Below are 12635 nucleotides of genomic sequence, written 5' to 3'. Positions count from 1 at the left end.
TCACCCAAACACACTGCACCACACTCACTGACACACACAGCACCCAAACACATTGCACCACACTCACTGACGCACATCACCCAAACACACTGCACCACACTCACTGACACACACAGCACCCAAACACATTGCACCACACTCACTGACGCACATCACCCAAACACACTGCACCACACTCACTGACACACACAGCACCCAAACACATTGCACCACACTCACTGACACACACATCACCCAAACACATTGCACCACACTCACTGACGCACATCACCCAAACACACTGCACCACACTCACTGACACATACATCACCCAAACACACTGCACCACACTCACTGCCACACACATCACCCAAACACACTGCACCACACTCACTGACACACTTCACCCAAACACATTGCACCACACTCACTGACACACACAGCACCCAAACACACTGCACCACACTCACTGACACATACATCACCCAAACACACTGCACCACACTCACTGACGCACATCACCCAAACACACTGCACCACACTCACTGCCACACACATCACCCAAACACATTGCACCACACTCACTGACGTACATCACCCAAACACACTGCACCACACTCACTGACACACACATCACCCAAACACATTGCACCACACTCACTGACACACACATCACCCAAACACACTGCACCACACTCACTGACACACACATCACCCAAACACACTGCACCACACTCACTGACACACACATCACCCAAACACACTGCACCACACTCACTGACACACACATCACCCAAACACATTGCACCACACTCACTGACACACACATCACCCAAACACATTGCACCACACTCACTGACACACACAGCACCCAAACACACTGCACCACACTCACTGACACATACATCACCCAAACACATTGCACCACTCACTGACACACTTCACCAAAACACATTGCACCACACTCACTGACACACTTCACCCAAACACACATCACCCAAACACACTGCACCACACTCACTGACACACATCACCCAAACACATTGCACCACACTCACTGACACACATCACCCAAACACATTGCACCACACTCACTGACACACTTCACCCAAACACATTGCACCACACTCACTGACACACTTCACCCAAACACATTGCACTACACTCACTGACGCACACATCACCCAAATACATTGCACCACACTCACTGACACACTTCCCTTCCACGTGCAGGCAAAGGTGTCACAGAACAGGAGGGAGCAGCAGATGGGAGGCGGCCAAGCCGCTATACAGAACCTGAGCGACCTGGAAGAACCTGTGCTTAGCATCATTGGAGGGGCAGTGACTGAGGACGTGACAATGGGAGAAGTTGAAATCCTTACTGATAATGACGGTATGCTCATACCTAATCCTTCTTCTCACATGCCACTTCACCCTCAGTGCGCAATCTCTTCTCACTTAGAAGCTGCTGATGGTGTATGCATGGATATCTTGCTTTCCCCCCTCCCCTCACCAGAACCCGATCCTTGTGCTTTTCTGCTTTCAGATACCTAAGCAGTGCCACCAGCACAGCCTAACAATGATGTTGTGGAGGAGAGTGATGCAGGAGAAGAAGACACACCGTCACTGCATCTGACACTGCGTGGAATTGAAAGTGTAGTTTAGAGGCAGGATCTGCACAGGGTGAGGAACCGGGCACGAATGGGTTGCAGCAAGGCCAGGGGGAAAGGTTAGCATGGGGGCCAACTCCCCGGAAGGTGATTTGGTGCACGGATTCTGCTGCAAACGACTCAGATGATGACCTTGATGGGGTGACCTTCAGAAGAAGGATGATGAGCATGCACGCTGAATCGCTAGGTGCAATGGCAAGCCTGCCAGAGAGCCTCTTGGCAATGTCAAGGGGCATGGCAGAGTCCGGCTCCAACATTGGACAGGGCTTTGTGCAGAGCTTGGAGCCCAGGATTTCCAGGATAGAAATGATGGACAACTCCAGGAGAGACCTTGTGGACCCAGCCATGATGCTGCATGTGATGGGCGATGTCACGGCTTCCACTGCAGCACAGGCAGAAGCGACCCAGTGTCTCAGTGCTGCAGTGAAGCGCAGACAGCTCTCCTGCAGGCTCAGCTTGCTGCCACACTAGCTCAGACAGCTGCCATCGTGGCTGGCTCTATGAGTTTTGCAAGGGGCTTGCAGGGTGTCACAGCAGTCCAGGAATCTGTCATAGAATCATAGAACCATAGAATGGTTACAGCATGGAAGAAGGCCATTCGGCCCATCGAGACCGTGCCGGCTCTCTGCAAGAGCTCTTCAGCTAATCCCACTCCCTCGCCCTTTCCCCGTAGCCCTGCAAATTTCTTTCCTTCAGATACTTATCCAACTCCCTTTTGAAAGCCGTGATTGAATCTACCTCCACCACCCTTTCAGGCAGTGCATTCCAGATCACCACTCGCTGCGGAAAAAAGTTTTTTCTTACGTCGCCTTTGGTTCTTTTGCCAATCACCTTGAATCTGTGTCCTCTGGTTCTCAACTCTTCCGCCAATGGGAACAGTTTCTCTCTATCTACTCTGTCTAGACCCCTCATGATTTTGAACACCTCTATCAAATCTCCTCTTGATCTTCTCTGCTCCAAGGAGAACAACCCCCAGCTTCTCCAGTCTATCCACGTAACTGAAGTCCCTCATTCCTGGAATCATTGTCGTAAATCTTTTCTGCACCCTCTCTAAGGCCTTCACTTCCTTCCTAAAGTGCGGTGCCCAGAATTGGACACAATACTCCAGTTGGGGCCAAACCGGTGTTTTATAAAGGCTCATCATAACTTCCACACTTTTGTACTCTATGGCCTCGATTTTCATTGAGCCATGGAGGCGGGCTTGGAGGCGTGCGGGGGGTTAAAATCGCAAAAACTGGCGGGCGGGATCCCCCCCCGCCTGGTTCCCAACTCCGAGCAATTTTAACTCAGTCGTGTCTGATGGTCCCGACTCTGTCCTGCATCCAACAGGCGGGACTGGTCTTTAAGGCCCTTAACAACCACTAAATGGCCTCTATAATCCTATTTTGAAAGGCCCTTGTGAATTTAACCCTTTTCCCACATGAAACACGCCTGGTGGGAAACACGAATGTGAAACCTAGTGGGAGCACCACTGGATTGCTGACTATCAACTGCAGGTCAACCATTAAAGAGGAGATTTGATCAGCCATCATTTGCAGGTGGCAGTACTTAGTGGTCTCAGGTCTGGGGCAACTTTTAGAAGACTTAACCACACCTGTGGAAGGTTGGAGCCTCACACCCATCTCCAGTGTGACCTCCTGGGAAACCCCTCTCACCACCTTCACTCGGCCCTTCCTCAACGGAGGCATATACCAGAAGCATGGGAGCCATTTATTTCCTTCCCATCTGGACATTAGAGGAGCTCGAGCACCAGCCGCAGCACCAGCAGAACCAGGAACAGCAGCAGCACCAGCAACAGCAGCAGGAGCGCCAGGCTACTGCTCACCCACCTGAAGCTGCACAGGCCAGAAGGGGCCAGCGCCTGGAAGCCCGTTGGCGCAGGAGATACCCCCCAAACAGGGTCTACAGATGCAGGGTCAACTACCTCAACATGTCTGAGCAGCAGTGCCAAAGGCGGCTCCAACTTTCGCAAGAGGTAGTGACTGACACCTGCGCAATGCTACAGCAAGACCTGCTGCCCAGAGGACTAGGTGGACAAGCATTACCAGTGGCCGTCAAAGTCACCACCACACTCAACTTTTTTGCCTCTGGCTCATTCCAGGGATCAGCAGCAGACATCAGCGGCATCTCCCAGGTGGCCGCACACACTTGCATCACGCAGGTAACCGATGCCCTGTTTGCCCTCGCGCACAATCACATCCATTTCACCAAGGATCGAGCAAGTGTCATGGCGTGAGCGGTTGGATTAGCTAATCTGGCAGGTTTTCTAAGGGTGCAGGGCGTCGTTGACTGCACACATGTGGCCCTTAGGGCACCCCATCACAATCCAGGTATTTTTGTCAACCGCAATGGCTTCCACTCCCTCAACGTTCAACTGGTGTGTGACCACAAGAAGGAAATTTTGCATGTTTGTGCCATGTATGCTGGCAGTTGCCATGACTCCTTCATACTGCGCTAGTCTAGTGTGCCTCCGCTATTCAGTCCGCCAGACCAACTTAACGGATGGCTACTTGGAGATAAGGGCTATCCCCTGAGGACGTGGCTAATGATGCCGTTGAGGAGGCCAGCCAACGAAGTTGAGGAGCGCTACAACTCCAGCCACATTTCCACCAGATCCATAATCGAGCAAACCATCGGCTTGCTGAAGATGCGCTTCAGATGCCTGGATAGATCAGGTGGAGCCCTGCAGTACTCAGCAGCCAGGGTCTCCAGAATCGTCGTGGTTTACTGTGCACTCCACAACATGGCACAGCGTCGTGGCTTGCAGATTCCTGAGGACCAAGTGGCTCCTCACATATCCTCCTCAGATGAGGAGAAGGAGGAGGAGGAGGAGGAAGAGTGTGAAAACGAGCATCCTGCAGAGGCCCATCAACCAGCGGCAGCATTATGCGAGAACATCGCTGTCTGGGATGCAAGGAACGCACTCATCCTGGCCAGATTTGCTTAGCCTAGTCAATCAAACACTTTTGCCTCGCTGCTTCTTACCAGAGCTTTGACAATGGCCAAGAACTAGAGGATTTCTAGCACTCTGACCACCATACTGACAGTTGCAAGTATTCCTAAGGCCTCAATGTGGAAGTCCCAATAGCGAAATGACAGACGCCACAACTGCAACATTTGCCATCAGAATTTTTATGTTCAATAAGGATGTGATGGCATTTTTACAATAAACACAAAATTGCACCCAAGTGACTACCCTTGTGACGATTTGTGCAGAGTTTTCCGCTTACGCGTGCTCCTACATGGTGCCTCCCCTGTGGCTTCAGCAGATGTGGACGCCCCTTGCTCGCTTTCCTGCTGCTCCTGTCTCGACACCTTTGGTGGGCGTCCTCTGGGGTTGCGAGCCTGTGAGGGCTTGTGAACAGTCTGCTGCTCCTGCGGCTGTGCAGGGGTTGAGACGTCTATCTCACTTGAGTGTGGACTCTGGTGGGGCTCTGACCGAGGGCTCTGCAGTGGCATGGAAGTGTGAGCGCTTGGAGAGGAGCCCCCACTTCCTTGAGGTCTGCCACCAACCTCCCTCTCATGGGTCAGGTCCCCCTCAGTGCCTGCAAGTGGCTTGAGAGCACCTTGCTGCACATCAGGGGGGCCATGGGGACCCGTATCTGCAATGGCAGTCCTACTCAGAAGGACTTCCATGAAGGACTTGTTTCTCTGTTCAATAGATGCCCATCGCTCCTCAAGAGATGTCATTCTATTCTGAACAATGACCATGTTTTCCATACCCTGGTGACTAAGCTCCTCCACGGCCATAGCCATCCTCTCCTCTACGGTAGCCAGCCTTACCATGGAGGTAGCAATCCTTTCCACGGAGGTAGCCATCCTTTCCGTGGTGATGCGTTCATGCACCAATGACTCCACAAAGGTTCTGCGCATGTTCGCTATGGACTCCTCTATTCGCTTCACACTCACAGCGACCCTAGAGACAAAACCTGCCAAAGACTCCTGCATCTGTGCCTGGAGTTCCATCACCTCTGATCTTATGGATGGACCCAGAGGCAGAGGGTCGACATGCTGCTGAGCCGAGCTGGCAGAGTCCTGCGCCTTCCGACGAGGACTCTCCACTGCTGTCCCTGTCTCCACAATCTGCTGATGCTCACTTGTGAGCTGTGATACACCAGGTGACAACACTACTCTATGTCCTGAAGGTCCCACCGAGGTGTGAGTGTCTGCGCTGGTGCTGGGTGCACTGAATTCTGCTGATTCTGCACCCTCAGAGGTTGCAGCTTCCTCTGAGGAGTCTGGCTGCTCAGCCTCTTCTTCCTGGCTAGGGGGGACGGGGGCTCTCGATGGTCCTGTGGGGGAGTAAAGGAAAGAGTCAGAGATGTGATGCAAAGGCTACATGCACATAGCTTTTTGCAGATGCTCATAAGTCAATCTGTTACAGCTTGACAATCATTATCAGCGACTCATGCAATGTCAAAGAGAGAGATGGGAAACTTTTCTGTCACCAGCTTGCTGTGTTACACCCGTCTATCCGTCCCCCACGCACGAATCATCCTCTATTCCCATAATTTCCAGGACGGCCTCCTCCCAGGGGGTCAGGTGGGCTATTGAGGCTGTCCCTCCTCCTGTCCTGGCTCGCTCTCTGTTGTTGTGAGCTCTCTTTTCCTGCAATGAGGGAGACAAGTGGAGGTTGAGTGAGAATGAAGGAGCGAGTGTAGAGATTGCATAGCATAGATACTTAGAAGGAGACAAAGATGGAGTGAGGTTGCAAGACCAAGGGCCCTCCCTGTGTGTTGTCAGTTGTGTTCAAAGCATCAGAGTGATAAGGAGTGTGAGGGCTGCATGGTCAAATAGTTATGTGAATGTGAGCATAGAGAGAGAGGGAATGGGTAAGGGTGCATGGATGTCAGTGTCAAGTGGGATGTGGAGGAAGAGATTGCTAAAGCTGAGTGCTGGTGAGGAAAGGCAATGGGGATCAGATTGAGGGTGATGGGAAATTCATACGCACTTTTCCAGTGCGCTGAAGGTCATGAAATCTTTTCCTGCACTGTATCCAGGTTCTGCGGGTGACTCCCAAGGAGTTGACATCCTCAGCCACCTGCATCCACACTGCCTTGGTCTGAGTGGGAGGCCTCTTCCTCCCTGATGAAGGGAAGAGCACCTCCCTGTTGGCCCTAGCCCCATCCACTAATGCCTGCAGTGCCACCTCGTCAAAGCGAGGCGCTGATCTGGCCCTCCCGCTTGTCATATTTGCTGCAACTCCCTCACACTGCACAGTCAAGAAGCTTGGCAGTCTACAGAAGAAGCAAGGCTTGCTGTGGACCTTAAATGCAGCAGCAATGATGATGTCATCGGAGGGGACTTTCAGTCATGAAAAACCCATTTGTAAAGGCTTCCCACACGTTGGAAATCAATTGGCCAATTCAGTTAAAATTGCATCAATCTCCCACATCCATTTAGATTCATATGGGAAACACGAAATTCAGATAACACGACACCATCCCGCACCTGAGTTAAAATCCCCCCCTATACCTCTAATTATGAAGCCCAGGATTCCATAAGCCTTTTTAACTGCTTTCTCAACCTGCCCTGCCACCTTCAACAATTTGTGAACATATACCCCCAGGTCTCTCTGTTCATGCACCCCCTTTAGGATTGTACCCTTTAGTTTATATTTCCTCTCTTCATTCTTTCTATCAAAATGTATCACTTCACACTTTTCTGCGTTAAATTTCATCTGCTACGTGTCCGCCCATTTCACCAGCCTGTCTATGTCCTCTTGAAGTCTATCACTATCCTCCTCACTGTTCACTATACTTTCAAGTTTTGTGTCATCTGCAAATTTTGAAATTGTGCCCTGTACTCCCACATCCAAGTCATTAATATATATCAAGAAAAGCAATGGTCCTAGAACTGGCCCCTGGGGAACACCACTGTATACCTTCCTCCAGTCCGAAAAACAACCGTTCACCACTACTCTCTGTTTCCTGTCACTTAGCCAATTTCATATCCATGCTGCCATTGTCCCCTTTATTACATGGGCTTCAACTTTGCTGGCAAGCCTATTATGTGGCACTTTGTCGATTGCCTTTTGGAAGTCCATGTACCCCATGTCAACTGCATTGCCCTCATCAACCCTCTCTGTTACCTCATCAAAGAATTCAATCACATTAGTTAAACACAATTTGCCTTTAACAAATCTGTGCTGGCTTTCTTTAATTAATTCACACTTGTCTAAGTGACTGTTAATTTTGTCCCTGATTACTGTTTCTAAAAGCTTCCCCACTACTGAGGTCAAACTGACTGGCCTGTTGTTGCTGGGTTTAACTTTACACCCTTTTTTGAACAATGGTGTAACATTTGCAATTCTCCAGTCCTCTGGCACCACCCCCGTATCTAAGGAGGATTGGAATATTATGGCCAGTACCTCCGCGATTTCCACCCTCAATTCCCTCAGCATCCTAGGATGCATCCCACAGATGCAGTCCTCCAACAGATTGCTAGGAATGCTGAAGCGCCGCCCCGGGGGAGTGGCAGTGAGTCTGTGAAGCAAGAACCTGCTGTCCTCTCTCAGGATGACAGCATTCCTACTCCCACCACTGCCACTCCACCATTGCCCTAGCCACTGTCTATCAGCCAGCCAGTCCAGACTGCTACTGCCCATGCCGAGGAGGCGCAGTCTACAGCCGGGCCTTCTAGGCCCACAGCTGGTCGAGGTCATTCTGCAAGGCCATCATGTCTCCCCCACTGAAAGTCAGCAGCCTTCCACCAGCCATGCTGCAGCCATTGGGGGAGCACGGCGTAGGAGCCCTAGAGTAGGAAAAGGTACATGAACGACAGACACTAAGGGATTGCACAAGGGTGATTAGTTCATATTATAACGTTGATTGGATTCTGATAAGTTTATGATTTTTGTCTGGAATGTGTGTTTTGTGGTGGCTCTCATTTCAGCTTTGTGCCCAGGAGGACACTGTGATGTTCCGTGACAGAGGGATGGTATGATGGGGACGTGGTGAGCAACGGGGATTTGCTGCCTGCTTCCTTCCTCTTCCTCCTCCTGAGGTGGTCCCACAATCCCTGGCAGCAAGAGCTGTGCCCTCATGATGGCCAAGTTGTGAAGCATGCAGCAGACCACCACGGAATGGTACACCCACTCCACCGAGTACTGGAGGGCTCCTCCTGAGCAGTTAAGCAGCGGAAACACTGCTTCAGCACCCTGATGGTCTGCCCGATGATGTTCCTGGTGGCAGCATAACTCTCATTATATGAGTGCTGGGCACAAGTGGTGGGGTTGCAGTGGGGAGTCATCAGCCTGGTGCAGAGTGGATAGCCCTTGTCTCTGAGCAGCCATGCTCAGGTTTGACATGGTGGCTGGAAGATTGCTGGCACACCGGACTAGTGCAGAATGAAGGTGTCATGACTGCTGCCAGGATAGCAGACATTGACCATCAGGAATTGCTGGGCGTGGTCACATTAAGTGAGTGGTAGCCTTAGCGATTACAGAACATCTCAGGATTGATATATGGTGCCCACAAAGCCATGTGTAGTCGATGGCGTCCTGCGCCATGGGGAAGCCTGCTATCCTGCCAAAGCAACATGCACGCTCGTCCTGCTTCTCTCTGCTCAGGGAGAAGTCAATGAAGTCCCTTCTCCTGGAGTGCAGAGCCTCTGTGATCTCCCAGATGCAGCGATGGACAGTGAACTGGGCGATGTTAGCTATGTTGCCTGCTGCAGACTGAAGGATCCGCTGGCGAAGAAATTGAGGGCCACGGTGACCTTGAGGGCCACTGGGAGAGCCGTGGTTGCCCTGCTTTGAGGCTGCAGGTCTGGTTGCAGGAGGTGGCAGAGTTCTGTGACCGCCTTCTTGGTGAAGCGGAGCCTCCTAATACAGTGCTTCGCGCTTAACTGAAGGTAGGAGAAGTGCTCTCAGAAGACCCTAGTTATAAGATCATAAGAACTAAGAGCAGGAGTAGGCCATACGGCCCCTCGAGCCTGCTCCGCCATTCAATAAGACCATGGCTGATCATCGACCTCAACTCCACTTTCCCGCCCGATCTCCATATCCCTTGATTCCCCTAGAGTCTAAAAATCTATCGATCTCAGCCTTGAATATACTCAACAACTGAGCCTCCACAGCCCTCTGGGGCAGAGAATTCCAAAGATTCACAACCCTCTAAGTGAAGAAATTCCTCCTCATCTCAGTCTTAAATATCCGACCTCTTATCCTGAGACTATGCCCCCTAGTTCTAGACTCTCCAGCCAGGGGAAACAACCTCTCAGCATCTACCCTGTCAATCCCCTTCAGAATCTTGTATGTTTCAATGAGATCACCCCTCATTCTTCTAAACTCCAGAGAGTTTTGGCTCATTCTACACAATCTCTCATCATAGGACAGCCCTCTCATCCCAGGAATCAATCTAGTGAACCTTCGTTGCACCGCCTCCAAGGCAAGTATATCCTTCCTTAGATAAGGAGACCAAATCTGTGCACTCCAGGTGTGACAACTGTAGCAAGACTTCCTTACTCTTATACTCCAGCCCCTTGCAAAAAAGGCTAACAAGCCATTTGCCTTCCTTATTGCTTGCTGTACCTGCATGTTAGCTGACTGTGTTGCAATTGTAAGAAGTCACACAACACCAGGTTATAGTCCAAAAGCTTTATTTGAAATCACAAGCTTTCGGAGCGCTGCTCCTTCTTCAGGTGAAGTGGAGAAATGCATAAAGACACAGCTTATATAGTCAGAGAATCGTGTCAGATGTTTACAGGTAACCTTTCCAACTGCCATTTATCACACCTCGGCAGAGAGATAATCACAGCAGTCAAAGGTGTGAATGGTGTCCAAACAGGTCAGTCAGGGAAACATTACATCAAAGAACAATGAGGTGGGGTCACAAGGGGTCAAATATTGCAGATGCTGGGGTCTGTATGAAAAACGAAAAAAAAAAAAACAGACAAAAAACATTTTTTTTGGCTGGAAATCACAGCAGGTCCGGCCGCATCTGTGTAGAGAGAACAAGCCAATGTCGACTCGAGTCTGGATGACCCTGCGTCAGGTGGGGTTACATGTAGTGTGACATGAACCCAAGATCTCTGTTGAGGCCGTCCTCATGGGTGCGGAACTTGGCTATCAGTTTCTGCTCGACGATTTTGCGTTGTCGTGTGTCTCGAAGGCCGCCTTGGAGAATGCTTACCCGAAGATCGGAGGCTGAATGTCCTTGACTGCTGAAGTGTTCCCCGACTGGGAGGGAACACTCCTGCCTGGTGATTGTTGCGCGGTGTCCGTTCATCCGTTGTCGCAGTGTCTGCATGGTCTCGCCGATGTACCATGCTCCGGGGCATCCTTTCCTGCAACGTATGAGGTAGACAACGTTGGCCGAGTCACATGAGTATGTACCATGTACCTGGTGGGTGGTGTCCTCACGTGTGATGATGGTATCTGTGTTGATGATCTGGCATGTCTTGCAGAGGTTGCTGTGGCAGGGTTGTGTGGTGTCGTGGTCGCTGTTCTCCTGAGAGCTGGGTAATTTGCTGCGAACGATGGTCTGTTTGAGGTTAGGCGGCTGTTTGAAAGCGAGTAGTAGAGGCGTGGGGATGGCCTTAGCGAGGTGTTCGTCGTCATCGATGACATGTTGAAGGCTGCGAAGAACATGGCGTAGTTTCTCCGCTCCGGGGAAGTATTGGACGACGAAGGGTACTCTGTTGGTTGTGTCCCGTGTTTGTCTTCTGAGGAGGTCTATGCGATTTTTCGCTGTGGCCCGTCGGAACTGTCGATCGACGAGTCGAGCGTCATATCCCGTTCTTACAAGGGCGTCTTTCAGTGTCTGTTGGTGTCCATCGCGTTCCTCCTCGTCTGAGCAGATCCTGTGTATTCGCAGGGTGTTGCAATGGCAGTGCTGCCGACCTGCCAAAAACGGTGGCTGCCGCGGGACCTGCCGGAAGCAGGCAGAAGCGAGGCGGCCGCCATGTTATCTTCAAAATGGGCCTTAACGGCCAGCACTAAACCCCCGAATTACTAGGCCCCTATGTCACTATTTTGAAGAAGAGCAGGGACGTTCTCCCCAATGTCCTGGCCAACATTTATCCCTCAAACATCACTAAAATGGGTTATCTGGTCATTATCACATTGCTGTTTGTGGGATCTTGCTGTGTGCAAATTGGATGCTGTGTTTCCTACAATACAACAGTGACTACACTTCATTGGCTGTAAAGCGCTTTGGGACATCCTGAGGTCATGAAAGGCGCTTATATTAATACAAGTTCTTTCTTTCTTGATTGTCGATTACCCTTGGTGTACAAGTCACTGGTTTAGAGAACTCCAGCACTGCTGATCCTTATTTTAATATATTATGAAGACCTTCCGGCAGCATCGGTAAGCACACTGATGGAAGGCCCACACTGGCAATGGAACCTGCAGCACTGTGATCACAGGGCAGAAACTTGTCAGAATTGTCTCCCCCAACCACCCCAATAATTCACCTCCATAAATATCAAAATGCACATTTTAAGCCAAGTAATTGAGTAAATACAGGCTAATCCACTTAATGTGAAGTTGCTTATATTGTTTAAGTAAATAGACAGATGATATGATAAATAGATAAAGAGACAGACAGATAATATTATATTTGTGATCTTTCTTCAGTTTAAATGAGACAATAACTGGAAACAGATAGATTATAAGAATTGAAGCTGTGTGTAAATTCACATTCACAAATAACTGCCCCGTAAATCTAGTAAAATGATAGATTTAACTGGCCTAGAATGTACGGCCTAGAAATGCGATTAAGTCCAAAAACAGGCGGTGCCACCGCGGGCCAAGGTTAACGGCAGCCCGCCAATAGAGCGCAGGCAACGCCGGTAATTTTGTGCTACCTGCTGATTTAAATGAGCGGAGCGCTGAATCCCCCGTGCAATGCGCACTTTCCGGCGGTAACATCAGCAGGAGGCCGAAGGTCGTGTCTAAAGAATTGGTGCAGCGTTCTCGGGCAGTCACCTATTAACAGTGAAAGACTGTAGCATAATGTCGTTAAACTGTTGCATGAGAAA

This window comes from Somniosus microcephalus, chromosome 7, assembly GCF_052327205.1.
Source record: "Somniosus microcephalus isolate GS21.2 chromosome 7, FLI_Smic_1.0, whole genome shotgun sequence".
NCBI classification, from domain to species: domain Eukaryota; kingdom Metazoa; phylum Chordata; class Chondrichthyes; order Squaliformes; family Somniosidae; genus Somniosus; species Somniosus microcephalus.
This window is presented reverse-complemented; position numbering follows the sequence as displayed.